The sequence below is a fragment of the Fringilla coelebs genome (assembly GCF_963513975.1).
Source record: "Fringilla coelebs genome assembly, chromosome: 2".
Lineage (NCBI taxonomy): Eukaryota > Metazoa > Chordata > Aves > Passeriformes > Fringillidae > Fringilla > Fringilla coelebs.
The window spans coordinates 81,789,723-81,803,417 of record NC_140029.1 but is presented as its reverse complement, the minus strand read 5'-3'; the positions used below and the strand labels follow the sequence as shown (position 1 = coordinate 81,803,417).

The window sequence follows — 13,695 nt, the reverse complement described above, 5'->3', positions numbered from 1 at the left end:
TTCCTCTCATGCTTAGGTGAAACCAGACAACACATTCTCAGAACTCTCCTCCATGAGATAGGGTTTACTTTGAGTTTAATTAGCTTAGTGCTTAAGTTTACTTGAGGCTGCACCTCAAATCCTCTGTTCAGTTTTGGGTCCCTCATCACAAGAAAGACATTGAGCTGCTGGAATGGGTCCAGACTGACAAGGGCAATGAAGATGATGAAGGGTCTGGAGTAAGTCCTATGAGGAGTGACTGAGGGAGATGGGGTTGTTTAGCCTGGGAAAAAGGAAGCATAGGAGGGACCTTATCACCCTCTACAACTGCCTGAAAAGAGGCTGTAGCCAGTCTCCTCCCAGGCAACCAGCGACAGAACAAAAGGACACGGACTCAAGCTGTGCCTGTGGAGGTTCAGGTTGGACATGAGGAAGAATTTTTTCACTGAAAGGGTGGCTAAACATTGGTGACATCCAGTCACCATCTCTGAAAGTGTTCAAAAAATGAATGTACATGGCACTACATTAGTGAAACGGTTCAGTTGACTTAATGATGTTTGGTCACAGGTTGGACTCCATAATCCTGCAGAAGATTATTTGTTCCGACCTTAATGAGTCTATGATTCTAACATTTCACACTTTAATACACACAGACAAAAGGCTGTTATAAAGTATGAGCCTAATAGTTTCCTCACCCCATGTCAGTCTTATTCAACAATTTCTCTTTTGATGAACTGTCTGACATTTCTGCCTAATGCAACTCATCTACGTTTTCTTCCATCCATCTCCTAAAATTTGCCAGATGATTCAGAAATTTCATTCCATCTGCTCTGATATGTATATCCTCCCTGGTCCAATATCATCCAAGGATTAATTAACTTGGTGTTTACATCTCCCTCCTTATAATTCATTATTTGATATATTGAAAGAACACATCCCAAGATGAATTGCTCCCTATTTGATACCTCACTCATTTTAAAGCTCTCTGCTTAAGAACGGTTTGCTGCTTCCCACTTGTCAACATTGACTTTTTCTTCATTTAATACACTGTGCTATATTCTTATCTAGATAATACTCTGCTGAATTCTCTATAGGAAAAAAAAAAATCTGATTCCAGTACAAAACAAATGGCAAAAATGCCACTGAACTACATGACATCAGAATTTAGTTCTGCAGGAGTAAAAGGTGTATTATCAGGCAGAAATACACTATAAAAGGAGATTAGCTTTAGTGGAATAGCTTTTTTTGCTTCTTATCATGCTATGGTGCCTATGACTGCAGGTAGACAATAGGACATGGATAGCACAAACTGGATGAAATTCCTGCCCTGTAGGTTCTGCGTATCTGAACCTAGAGGGCAGGATTTAAACCTAAACCACATTTTTGTAAGACCTCACTCTTTATCCATCAGCTGTGATCAGTGATTTAGGTGTTCCATATATCACCTAATCCGCTTTTGTTTAAGGATTCCCTTAACAGCTGTATTTTAAACTAATTGTAAGGGTAAAATTGGACAGACAGGTGAATACTTTATGGTTGCTCCTCTCTGAGATTCTGCAAACTGCATTAGTGTTCTTCCTAATGGTTGTATATATCAACCATTTGCTAACTCACCACTGAACGCTTCTAACATCACTTCAACTGCTGTGAAAGTGCCTAAAGACCCCTAACCAAAAGGTACTTCCCCCTTGGTGTAGGAGCTTTATAAGGAGCAAAAAGAGAAAGGAGGAATGCAGCTGCTTAGGTGCTGTGCTGGGATCGACCCAGTCTCTGTCATACCTTCCTTAGGAGAACCTGGGCAAGTCAGCTTGACACTGTGACAGTATCTACCTGTTAGACAGAAATAGTTGTATTTCTCAGACAGAGACAAGCATTGCAAAAATGACTTCATTAAAAGTTTGTGAGGCCCATAAATACCCTGTAACGGTGGTCATAAATTTCATCAATAAATGGATCACAATCTTTAATGAGCAAGTAAAAGAAAAGGAATACAACATTACACACAAAGGAGTGTTTCTAGATATTTGTTGTTTTATGGTTTCCATCTGTCCAACTGATGGCTTTTATCTTCAGATGTGACCTGACAGTTTAAAGAAGGGTAAGCAATAGCTTCACGTCTCACTGGAGAAGCCTTGCCAAGGCAAACAAATTAAAGAAAGGGTAAAGATGACTGTGGATAAAGCAACCATCCTTGTCATCTCCTTGTTAATCCTATTTCATCAGTTTAGCTAACCTTAGAAGACAGTGTTCAAACACCTGAGTGCCCAGGGGGGTTTTTAACATAAGTGGCCCAACAACAATAAAACCATACATGTCTTAGAATTACTTTTCATATATATTTTTCTGTGCAGCCATTTTAATGACAATTTCCCTTGAAATTTCATTCTTCAAGGAACCTTCAGTACAGAGATAAACAAAATTGACTCTGCAAAATTGAGATATTTTTAGTTAATTAATAGATGCTAAATATCTCAGTCATGAGTCTTCTTGCTGGATACCATAAGAAGGATAGAACAAGGGAACAAGCTAAACCTAATTGGATCATAATCGCCAAAACATTTCTACATGGTGCACATGCTATTCACTGGTGCCAGAATCTGAGGGCAGGGCCAAATAACTAAAAATAAAGTGAATTTGGTGAGGGGGGTACCTCCAACCACAAACAGCTGGAATAGCCAGTGCAGACATACATGGATTTCTTAAATTCAAGTGGTGCTCTTTAGAGCTGCCTGCAGCCAACCTGCTCTATTTTGCTATCAAATTACTTGAGAGAGACAGATCAAATTTTGATAGCTGCTGTTTGCATGGTTTCTTTAAAGTGGATTCCTTAACTGCAGTGCAAATATGTACCAATAAGAAAAGTTAGCCATCAACCATTACTTATCCAGTTACTGCCATCTAACAACAGAAAGGCAAAATATATACAGATGCACACTAACTATGCTCTCAGACAGCGAGGCACGGCTGCAGATGGAGCAGTGAAAGCTAGGAAAGTTCCCCATCTCAGCTTCTGCTGACTCTGAAAAGAGGGAAGCGGGGGCTGAGCTCCAGGGACAACCATTCTGCTGCACTTAGATCTTGGAATTAAGATGTTCAAATGCTAATGGAACCATGTGTGAAAGAAGACTGGCAGATGCTGAACTCAGCCTGTTTTCTCATCAGAACACAGCAATTTGCAAATAAATGAACAAGGCATTCCCTCAACCCTCCTTCCTAGTACAAAACAGAGGGAGATGAGGTTGTCCATCAATACCAACATGGCTTGCCTGTCACAGAAGAGCAGTGCCCAGAGACTCTCATTACAGCCTGTGTCACTGAACAAGCTTATTACACTTCGCCCTGCTGATCCCTAGAGGGTAAATCTGCGCTTTTGAACTAAGGAATCATCTCCATGTAATGTATGGACTATGCACAAAACAGAAAGTTACATCTGACTTTCCCTTTCCCTTTCCCTTTCCCTTCCCCTATCCTTCCCTTCCCACTATTCAGAAAACAAATTATATTAGAGGTTTTTTTCCTTTTGCTTCAGTTCAGCAGCCATGTCTGACATATGTGAGTTGATGCAGAATTTCATGTTGTCTCCTTGAAACAAAACAGGGCTGGCATGTAACAACTGCCCTTCACAGAAAGTCTGCTCTTTCTGGATGGAAAGCAGCACAGCACTTCACTCTGGCATAACTTAAGCATGTAACCAATGACTATGACACTGGTTACAGACCAGCAGTGATCCTTCAGGACAGCAGCACTCAGAAACACTGGCACTGAATTGCTGACACTGAATTGCTCACTGCATCACCCTAATAAATAGATTTTGGTACTTTCTAGTCTTTCTTCCAGGTTATACTAAAAAATTATGGAAAGCCTGGGTTCAGTTCACAACTCCAGAGTTTACCTTATACCAGCTTGAATGAAGTGCCAGTTTCCTAGATTTGAGGAAAGTGAGTGGGATCTCTCCAACGTACTTCAAACTCTTACTCATGGAGTGACGTGCTGAAATCCTAGAGATGGTTCCCTTGAAAACTGCAGTGGCAGGAGATACTCTTGGTGTATTATTAAGAATACAGAGTTTCATTTTCACAATGCCCAAACAGCCATAACATCAGGTTTGTAACTCCTTCACAAGATAACATTACATCTACATGATCTACCTTGTCCAAGGTGAAGCACAGGAATGGATGGCTCAGTTCTGCCACCATTTCTTTGCCTGTTGTGGTAAAAGAGTGATGGAAAATTGCTAACAGCCATTTCCATTGCTGTATTTTCCCTAACACCATTAGGAAATAAGGCACAGGAAAAAAAAAGCAGAAGTAGCTTTCGAAAGTCATTTGAGAAGGGATGCAAATACCTTCATTTTGAAGCTATCACTATAAATGCACGTCTGCATTTCAAATATTATTTAGGAAACTTCAGCTATCCATGCAAGTAAAAGAAAAATTTAATCTATTGTAATAGTTTCAGAACTGGTTCAATATAATAAAAATATTCAATCTGTTCAGGTGACTTGTATAAAAGAGGAACTAATTAAACCTGAAGAATATCAGAAATCACCAACACGAATCTACCTAGAAAACCTATTTTAATCTTGAAGACACAGTATACAGTGTGTGGAAATACTAAGCTATAATACCCTTATGTAACATCATGATGCACCATGCAGAGGGAAAACAAGACCTTGGAAACTCTCAGGTATTTTGCTTTCATAAGACAATTTTGAGTATTTTTTGAAACCAGAGAGAATACAGAGAACACTTGTAATATAGGTTATCATTTTCATATTGGTGAAGTAGACTTGAGGAAAGAGGACTGACCCTGATGCTGTGGGGGTTTTTGGAGTAGGCAGCAATTTTGCTTTACAGAAACTCCCAGGGGAATGAGAAAGTTTTAAATGTTTGATTATAAATGAGAGTTTGATTCTACATGACTTTCAACCCCACACAAATTTAATTTAAACCTTGTTTTATAAAGGTACTTTGACAGCAATGGATAATTAAGACATAAAGCAAAGTATTATATGAAAGTTATTCAGCTATAAAGCAAATTATTTTCATATCTTTTCTTTCTGGTTGATGCCTATAATACACCTTCTCTCATTGCTTTAAGGGAAGAAAAAATGTCACCACATTCTTGATACAACAGAAACGCATCATTAATCACCTCACTTGACACACGTGATGCCTCACGTTAGGTGCAGATGCTTAGACTAATAATTTTCTGCAAACTTGTAACCCACAAGATTCTTCTATGAAAAACAACAGCCAGGAGCTTTGAATATCACCAAATTTATCTTCAACATCCAACAAATCAGTACATATCTTCTATTCAAACAGCTTTTGTGTTTGGACTTATCTACTTTAGTCTGCAACTCTGTTTGTGAGCAGCCTCGGCCAGCTGATTAGGCAACAATCAGAAAGGATTTGGCAGCTAATATCACGGACTGTTGCAGTCCTGCAGCTGCTAACAATGTTTTCCAGCTGCTAGCTGTCTGGCCATTTGAAAGCACTTGTGATTCTTTCAAACCCCTTGACAAGGTCACAGAAGAAGTTTCCTTGGGGCTAGGCTTGGGCCACTGGGCACTATCAACCAGCATCCAACTCCTCTCCTCCTGACTGAGGATAATTAACATCTACAATTACATACTATAGGATGGGACAGCTTTTCCACCACTGCCAATTTTTACAACTTCATAGCTCTGAGCTAAGCTCTAGCCCAGATGTTGAGACAGCTTCCTCCATGAAACGGGGCTGACGTGTATATTTCGGGATGCTCAATTCAGGGTGGTCCTCTTGGCATCCCACAGCCCAGGTCTCCTATATATTTCTCTGAAGAGACAGGGAATGGCTGTTAGATCAACACGGGCCTCTTGCTGCCTCTGATTATCACCAGGAGTTTAAAGACCAACATGTTTCATGGAAAAGAACTGTGAAGCGTCTCCCTCACATAAACATTAAAGAGCTGGCACTCAGAATTAAACCACTCCACCAGTGCCACTCACCAAAAGGCTGCTAAAACTTAAACCCAGCCTCATGTCCTGAAAAGAACAAACCATCTTTGCCCATTTTATGCAAAACTAGAACACTAACAGTCTACTTTGTCTTGAATGTTTGTGCTTTCCTCTCCTCTGCAGTATTAAAGCATAAAGAGACACTTGTGATATGCATGAAAAACTTATCTGACACTTTACCTGCACCTTCAAACCTATTTGGCAAATGGTCAGAACTGCAAGGAGTGTTGATAAATTGCTACCATTGTTAAAGACCAGGAAGTACATTTATGGCTTATGTCTAACATGAAACACAAAGGATAACGTGGCAGGCAGCTTTTTCTTTTTCCTTCAAATGTTTAGGGGCATAACATAGTCCATTTTGCCCCTTATTATGGCTGGAATCTTTTTCTCCCTTTTCCACCAGGACTTACTAACAAAACACCAATCAAAGATGTTGCCTCCTTTAACAGTTTATATGAAAGAAGGGGTCCCTCACTGAAAGAATGGGGCCAAAAATAAAAATGCTAATGTGCATGTAGGTGTATAGGAGTGAATGAATGATGCTGTCCCTGTTTATGCAGAGTCACATGGAGCCACAGAACCACAGAGTGGCTGGAGTTGGAAGGGACCTCTGGAGGTGATCAAGTTCAACCACCGCCTGGAGTAGGTTGCACAGGACTGCTGCATCCAGGAGGAAATTACTACTGTCAACAAGCAGAACTCCTTACCACTTGTTTCTCTTCTTTTCCAGAGCCTGGTGCTTGGATTGCTGTAACTATGGTAATTGTGAAACTACTTTTTTTAAGCTAATATAAGCCATTATTTTTAAAACTATTATAAAATTGGATATAAGGGCGGAAGGGATCATTTTAACTCTCTTACATAATGAATCAAAGAACCTCACTAATACTTTCAGCATCAAACTACTATAACTTGTGTTTAAGTTGTTTTAAAAAACATCCCTCAAGACATCTGGTGGCAGATAACTCCCCACAGTCTCATGATGCTGTTGAGTAGTAGATGTGTATGTATCAATTCATCAGCAAGCTTTATCAAGAACCACGCTCATACTCTCAGATAGCCAAATGAAAACCGACTCCAATGATTTGTCTTATCCCATTCACTTTGAACAAAGCAATGATTTCATCTCCCAAAAGTTGTGAAAGGTTTAATCATCATTTATTCTCAGTCAGCCATTTCCCATTTTCAACTAGGATTACCACAATGTTTTTCATGGAACAGTTCATGCCTGCTGATGAGCCACAACTAACAAAATTCAAGTAGTATCTAGAATGCTTGCTACTTAAAAGAGAATATCTGTGCAAAGGGAGCTTCAGTTTTGCATGTATGTTGCTGCACAAATCTCTTCCCTCCCACCCCCATCTTTCTACCTAGAAAGATTTATACTTGTGCCTTAGATTTCAGGTCTGAGCCCCGTTGAAGTTAGCAGCAAAATTCCCCTTGACATTAAGGGGATTGGTTCACTCTGTGCTGTTGTTACGTGAACTCGAAGCTGCTGGAAACAGAACAAAAGTGTCTCTATTTTGCAAGTTACTGCAGTACTGTACTGGTGCTCTGAACAAATATAGCCTATGTCTTGAGGAATTTATGACCCATATCTTAGTTTAATGTGTAGTCCTAATATTTCAAGACACTTATTTAGTCCCATTTGATATTATCTACATGGGTCCACACGAGTTCTTTGTAGAATCTGAGCTCAAATATGTAATGCACAGTATGAATTACTGTCCTCTTTCATTCTGTTTTCATATCAGTTTCAAAAAAATTTAGATCCAATACTTGCATTTTTACTCCTGTAACATGACTGCTCTTTATAATGAACAGCTACCAGCTACCCCACCGATACTGTTCTTTCCATTTTGTAAAAACCTCTAATGACAGGAAAATGGACTTTAATTAGAATAAAGGTTTTATTATCATGGAGCTCAGCCTTGCACTGGTTTGTATACTCAACAGAATAAGGTGTTATCACTGCAAAAAGCCACATTAAAAAAAAAAGAAAAGAAAAAAAAAAGAGACAAAATCCTAACCTCCTAAAATATTCTTCTCAAACAGCTTGAATTTCTTTTAAAGGTCATTCCAGATTCCTTAAGCAGGTCTCTTTTTTAATTAAGTCATCAAAATTCTCTGAAACTCAGGACAGACTGATGATGAGATAGTTTACTTCTAACCTGCATTTTAAAATAAATCTTGGAGCATTTCAAAACCAGTAATTTTCATGCTTCATGTACAATGCTACACAAAGCATTTAAAGTGCTAGTGTGGGCACTTCATTTGGCACCTTCCCATCTGATTTCAGCAATATGGGCAGGGCACGTGTTTTTGCAGTGGCAAACAGGATAGATGTTGTTTCAGATGAGAGAGCCAACTGCACACAACTGAAAGGACTGTGGAAGACCTGATTTCTATTTCTGGTCTCATCCCAAGGAGAATTGTTCCTGGATGATGCTGGCAACCCACATCAGAGTTCCATGCTCAGTTTTTCCTTTATAACAAGAGGGCATCTTTTGTAAAGAGCTTCACAGGAAGCCTTTAATAGAAAACCACTCCTTAAAAGTTCTCCACCTCTTTTTAAAATTAGAAATCTCTTTGCCTTTGCAAGGAAGACTCAGTGATGGTCATGGGGTCCAAATCATAGGTTATGATTTTTCCCCTTGAACATCAGGGAAGATGTTGCCTTTGTTTCTAATGCAAACTGAACTGGGTTTCTAGGCCATGCTCTGCTAGCTCCTCTCATGCTCGTTTCAATCTGTGATTCAAGGGAATCTCAGTGGATGCACTGACTGAGAAGCATCCAGCACTTCCAGCAGCCATATCTCACTACTTTCTTGAGTTAGACACATTATTTTCCTCTAAAAAGAAAAATGTTCTCAAGACAGCTGCAAATAAGACATAAGCTTTATTCCTGAGATATTATTTATGAAATTTTATCTGTTTCTTGGCTCGGATCTCAAACTGTAGGAAATTGCCACAGATCCATTATCATTAAAATAAATAATAGGGAACCAGAAGACACAATGGTTTAGGGAGGGCACTAACTTTCTGCCGTCTATTTGTCTAGACTTCTCCATGATGAGAATTGAATAACACCATTTAGCTTCCTTTGGGCTGAAACTTCTCAGCGGCTTTTCAGAGATGACCTTCAGAAATAGTATTTGAAGATACATACATATAGATATATATCAAGATCCTGTATTTTCTGGGATTTTTTGTGATGTGAAAATTACCAGCATTTTTGTGCATAGACAAGAAGACTACCTTAATTTACTGATAACATATGCAAAAGAATGGTTTGCAACTTTATGACTGGTGAAAAGTAAATGCATTTCGAATATTATTTCATCATACCTGATAGGTCTTAAATTCATTTTTTCCTCAAAAATTCAAGACTTTGTCATTCCATTTAAACAATAAGATTTATTTCTTATACAGTCAAATTTATGAGTTTAGACTGTCTCCCTGTTTGACTATAAAGAAGTGCTGTTATTTCTCTAGGTACACATTATGGAAACAGTCACAAACTTTTAGTTTTCTTAATTCCTGCCTTTTTTGTGTGTGTGTTTTTTTTGTTTGTTTGTTTGTTTTTGGTTTTGTTTATTTCTCTTTATTTTAAAAGTAAGTAGGAAAACTTTTGAAAATTTTTAAGATTTTGGGAGAGAGACCTCTTTAGCAAGCCTTACCCTGCAAGAAATATTCAAGAGAAAGGCAAGTTTTAAACTGATCTCCACCCTTTCATATGGAGGTGTCATTTCAGATGGCACAGGACTTTCTTCTTCAGCAGAAAATGGTACAGTAAGATGGCAGAAACTGGAAACTGAAGTTAAAACATTTATCACAGGTGAAGAAACTGACAAGTGAAACAAGCTGCTCTAAAGGCTTGTGAGTTTTCCAGTTTTTAACATCTCCATTTGATTCTAAATTCCTGCTCTGGCTGAATGAAAAACTTGCTGCAGGGATTATCAGTAATGCTCTATGGCTTATGTTAAGAAGGGACTCAAATTAGCTGGAAAATAACCCCTCCTTCTGTCCTTAAAATCTGTGAATCACCCAAAAACTTTTTTATCAAACCCACAGAAGATAAGAGTGAAGACTGCAAATATTTCTGAAGGGGAAAAAAAAGAAGCAAATAATCCCTCTAAAAAACCCCACATATTTATATGAGGATTTCAGCACTAACTTGAAAATATAAAGTATGACGGAACCATCAAGTTACTTCTAGACAGAAAAAAACCTGCTCAAAACCTGCAAAGCCAGTAGCATTTCTGGCACATCCCTCTTTAAGCACTGCTTTGTGCCATGTCAGCCCCTCTCCTGCCCTACTCACCCACCAACCAAATTTCTCACTGTTGAACTTCTTTTATCACTTCCCTTATCATTCTGTTCTTATGGGTTTGCTTTTTTCTTTTCACACTATCAGGCCCAGCGACAAGTGGCACTTCTCCCGGGCACTCCAAGGCAATTGCACATCCTCCCCCTGTGCACACAGCACAGGCAGTCAGGAGCAGAGTGCAGCCAGCAGGGAGGGAGCAACCTCAGCCCCTGCTACCACCAAGCACCCTATCACATGCTGGACCCTGCAGCCAAATTAATGAGCACAGTGCCTTCTTCAGGAGCAATCCTGTGCAGTCTTTGCTGCACTCTAGCAGTTCTTGCATTTTATGAGTGAAACTGAGGAAAAAACATGTAGGAATGACATCAGCAAAGAGGACAAGAAAAGAAAAGCTCCTGCAGAAATGTGCTACATGTGAAACGCTTATAGGTTTTTTATGAGATACAGGGGCCGTAATGCTCATTTGAAAAGTAAGGAGTCAGGATAAGATTTGTTGGAAAAAGTTTGGCTTGCTGACAGACCAGATTGTGTTGGCATAACTCCCCTCGGTGACTTCAGCAAGCTATTGGAGTGAGGGAGAGCAGGATGGGGCTGCAGATATGTCTGTCATTTGTTTTGCATGCAGAGGGCTTTCCCAGGCAGCTATGCACCCCAATCCACTTGGCTGCCCACAGCTGCAGGTCTATTCTTACTTTCAGGAATGTGAATCCTTGTGAATGTGGTCATGACTTCATGTCAGCAAGGAGACAGGTTTTCCCCTCAAAATATTTCTCTTTGTGGGCAGGTCAGTTTCCAGATTAGGTAGATAAGGGGGGTTTGGTCACATCTGATTCCTGGGCCACATTAGTCACTTGAGGTATCAAAACGACTTGCCTGGATTAGATTGCTCTTGCTAGTTCTGGAACTAGCAGCGCAGTGTGTTTTCAACTAACTACATGCAGTGCAGTGTGTTTTCATTAGAAACTCTACTCTAGGCATGAGACAAGCGTAAGATAGAGCCAAGCTCCTTCTGCTGTGCAGCCCCCTGAAGAAAAGTGAGAGGACACACACTGCAGGCTGGGCTGGCTGGGTGGGTGCTGTCCCACCAGCTGGCAGAGCAGTGTCCCAGCCCACAGCCCACAGCGAGAACCAGCGCTCATGAGACCATGTGGGCACACACTGGTGCATCAAGAAGTCAAGGTGATGTGCTGTGTAGCTTTATAAGACTTACACTTTGTAAGACTCTCTGCTTGCCAGAGCAGGTATTGGCTCCTTGGCTAAGCCAAGGCTGTCCAAATAAACTCAGGCAAACACTAGGACAATAAAAATATTGCACATTTCTCCATCAACTAGGAGGGCAAAGCAAGTTTCTTTGACACATCTACCCCAGAAAACCCAGCATATTCTAGAAAACTTCTTCCAGACATTCCAGTGCATGGACATCTCTGAGAACAACATGCACCCAAAATTATCCGGCTGTTACCTGGGAAAGAGTTCAAGTCCTAATGTAATAAATGAACAAGATCATAATTCAGGAAAGAACACCAAGGTTTCTACTTCTTCCAAAGCTGATGGATTATAATTTGCCCATTTAGCCCTTAATATTTATTGCAATGATTTTGAATATCCTTAGTGGTGCTGAACATCCAATCTCCTTCCTTTGGACATTTGTCTCTTTAATATGTGAAAACTTATCCTTTCTACCTACTAAGCCCTGCTTAGTCAAGCTATTCAGCTAAGTCACTACTAAAAATTCTCTTCTATTTTTAACCTTCAATATTCTTCAGATTTCTTTAATCATTGCAAGCTCCAGTTTGTGCCCTGTGACAACATCTCATTAAAATGGTCTTTCTAGTCAGATCCTATAGTACTACAACCAGTCACTGCTCAGCTGAAGTCATGAAGGGACACTGATTTAGGAGATTTGTCTCTTCACTCCCTTAATTTCTGTTAACTGACCCCCTGGTGAAAATGAGACTAGGAAAGGTGAAAAAATGATATGGGAATAAGACAAAATATATTATGAAGATAAACAGGTTTTCTACTTTGCTGAACACAAGTACCTTGCTCAAAAGACAGCCCCTGGGGAAATTAGGATAAGTCAATAGAGTTCAACCAGTTTCTAAATAGGCTGTAATATATGAGAAGTTTCTGTAACAAGTGAGCAAATTTGCACCAATTAATGATGCTATAAACAAGAATCTATTGCTTTTAAGAACATACGCAAACTTATTTTCGGTTAGGTCCAAAATTTGGCTGACTTTTGTATGTTAAAAGGAATCAGCCAATCTTCCCAAGTAACATGGCTGAAAACAAGCATCCTTTTTGAGATGCAGGGCCACTATAACTTCAAACAGCAGCAGAGCTCCATACAAGCTATTTGCTCCGTGATCTTTGAAGAGTTCTTTGACATCTTCTGTCAGAAGACAAGAGACAACTCATTCGCGCATGAGTCTGACATTGTGTAATATTGTTAGTAGACTTTTTGCCAAGAATGCTAGCAATAAATTGAATGTAATGAAATGGAAAGTCAAACATCTTAGGAATGATTTATATAAAGATAAGTCTGTTCTTTGAGGAAGGACAACAAACTGGTTTCTCAGGCCAGTCTGACAGTGTCCATATCAAAAATGAAATAATCTAAGCCAAGCAAAGCATAGTACTGCCAGGGTTCCAAAGGATGAGAAGTAATAATTCATGGAAGTCCTAACGAAACAAGCAGATCAATCCATACACATAAGGTGCCTTCCACTATTTAATATATAGCACCTCCACAGTATTCCAGTAATGCAGTGGACAATGGAAACAAGAAATTTAGGATGATAAAACTGTCTCCCCTGAAGTCAAAGAAAAATTTGTCATTTTCAGAATCAGGATTTCATCCTTGAGTGGTTTTATTTTCAAGTACTCACAGCGAGGAGGTGACTGGCTTTCAGCACTCAGCCTCTCTAACTGTCTGTTCTTAAAACAAATTTGTATTATCAGATTTAAAGAGACTTGACACCTAGCTTCACTGACTTCTTATCTATTTCGGAAACCTCCTAACAATAATAAATAAAATAAATAACTGTGCTTGCTTCCACCATCATTGAAGGACTGTCTACATACATTCTTTCTTCCATCTCCACCCTCTGTCCACCCTGCACTAGCATTCTTTCATTGCTCATCCTGGTCAGGGTTAATGTGAGGACTATTTCTTCTTCTTCTTTCCCCTTCACTGCCTCTGTTCAAGCTGAAAGTAACTGTTTCTTCTAGTCGATAAAATAGCAAAGAGCTTTTATTGCTCCACTCAGGTATGTCACTTGGAAAAAGAAGAGGTATTGTTCAGGATACACAATACATTCAAGACCTCCTTAACACTCAACACTACTCTTTAAATCCCTTTAGGGATATAGGCAAACAT

General features: G+C 39.5%; 1 protein-coding gene across 1 annotated transcript in view; it reads right to left on the bottom strand.

Annotated features, from left to right (window-relative positions):
• Positions 1 to 13,695, bottom strand: part of NOX4 (NADPH oxidase 4) — a 100,610-nt gene that overhangs the window by 22,248 nt on the left and 64,667 nt on the right. The window lies entirely within an intron of this gene.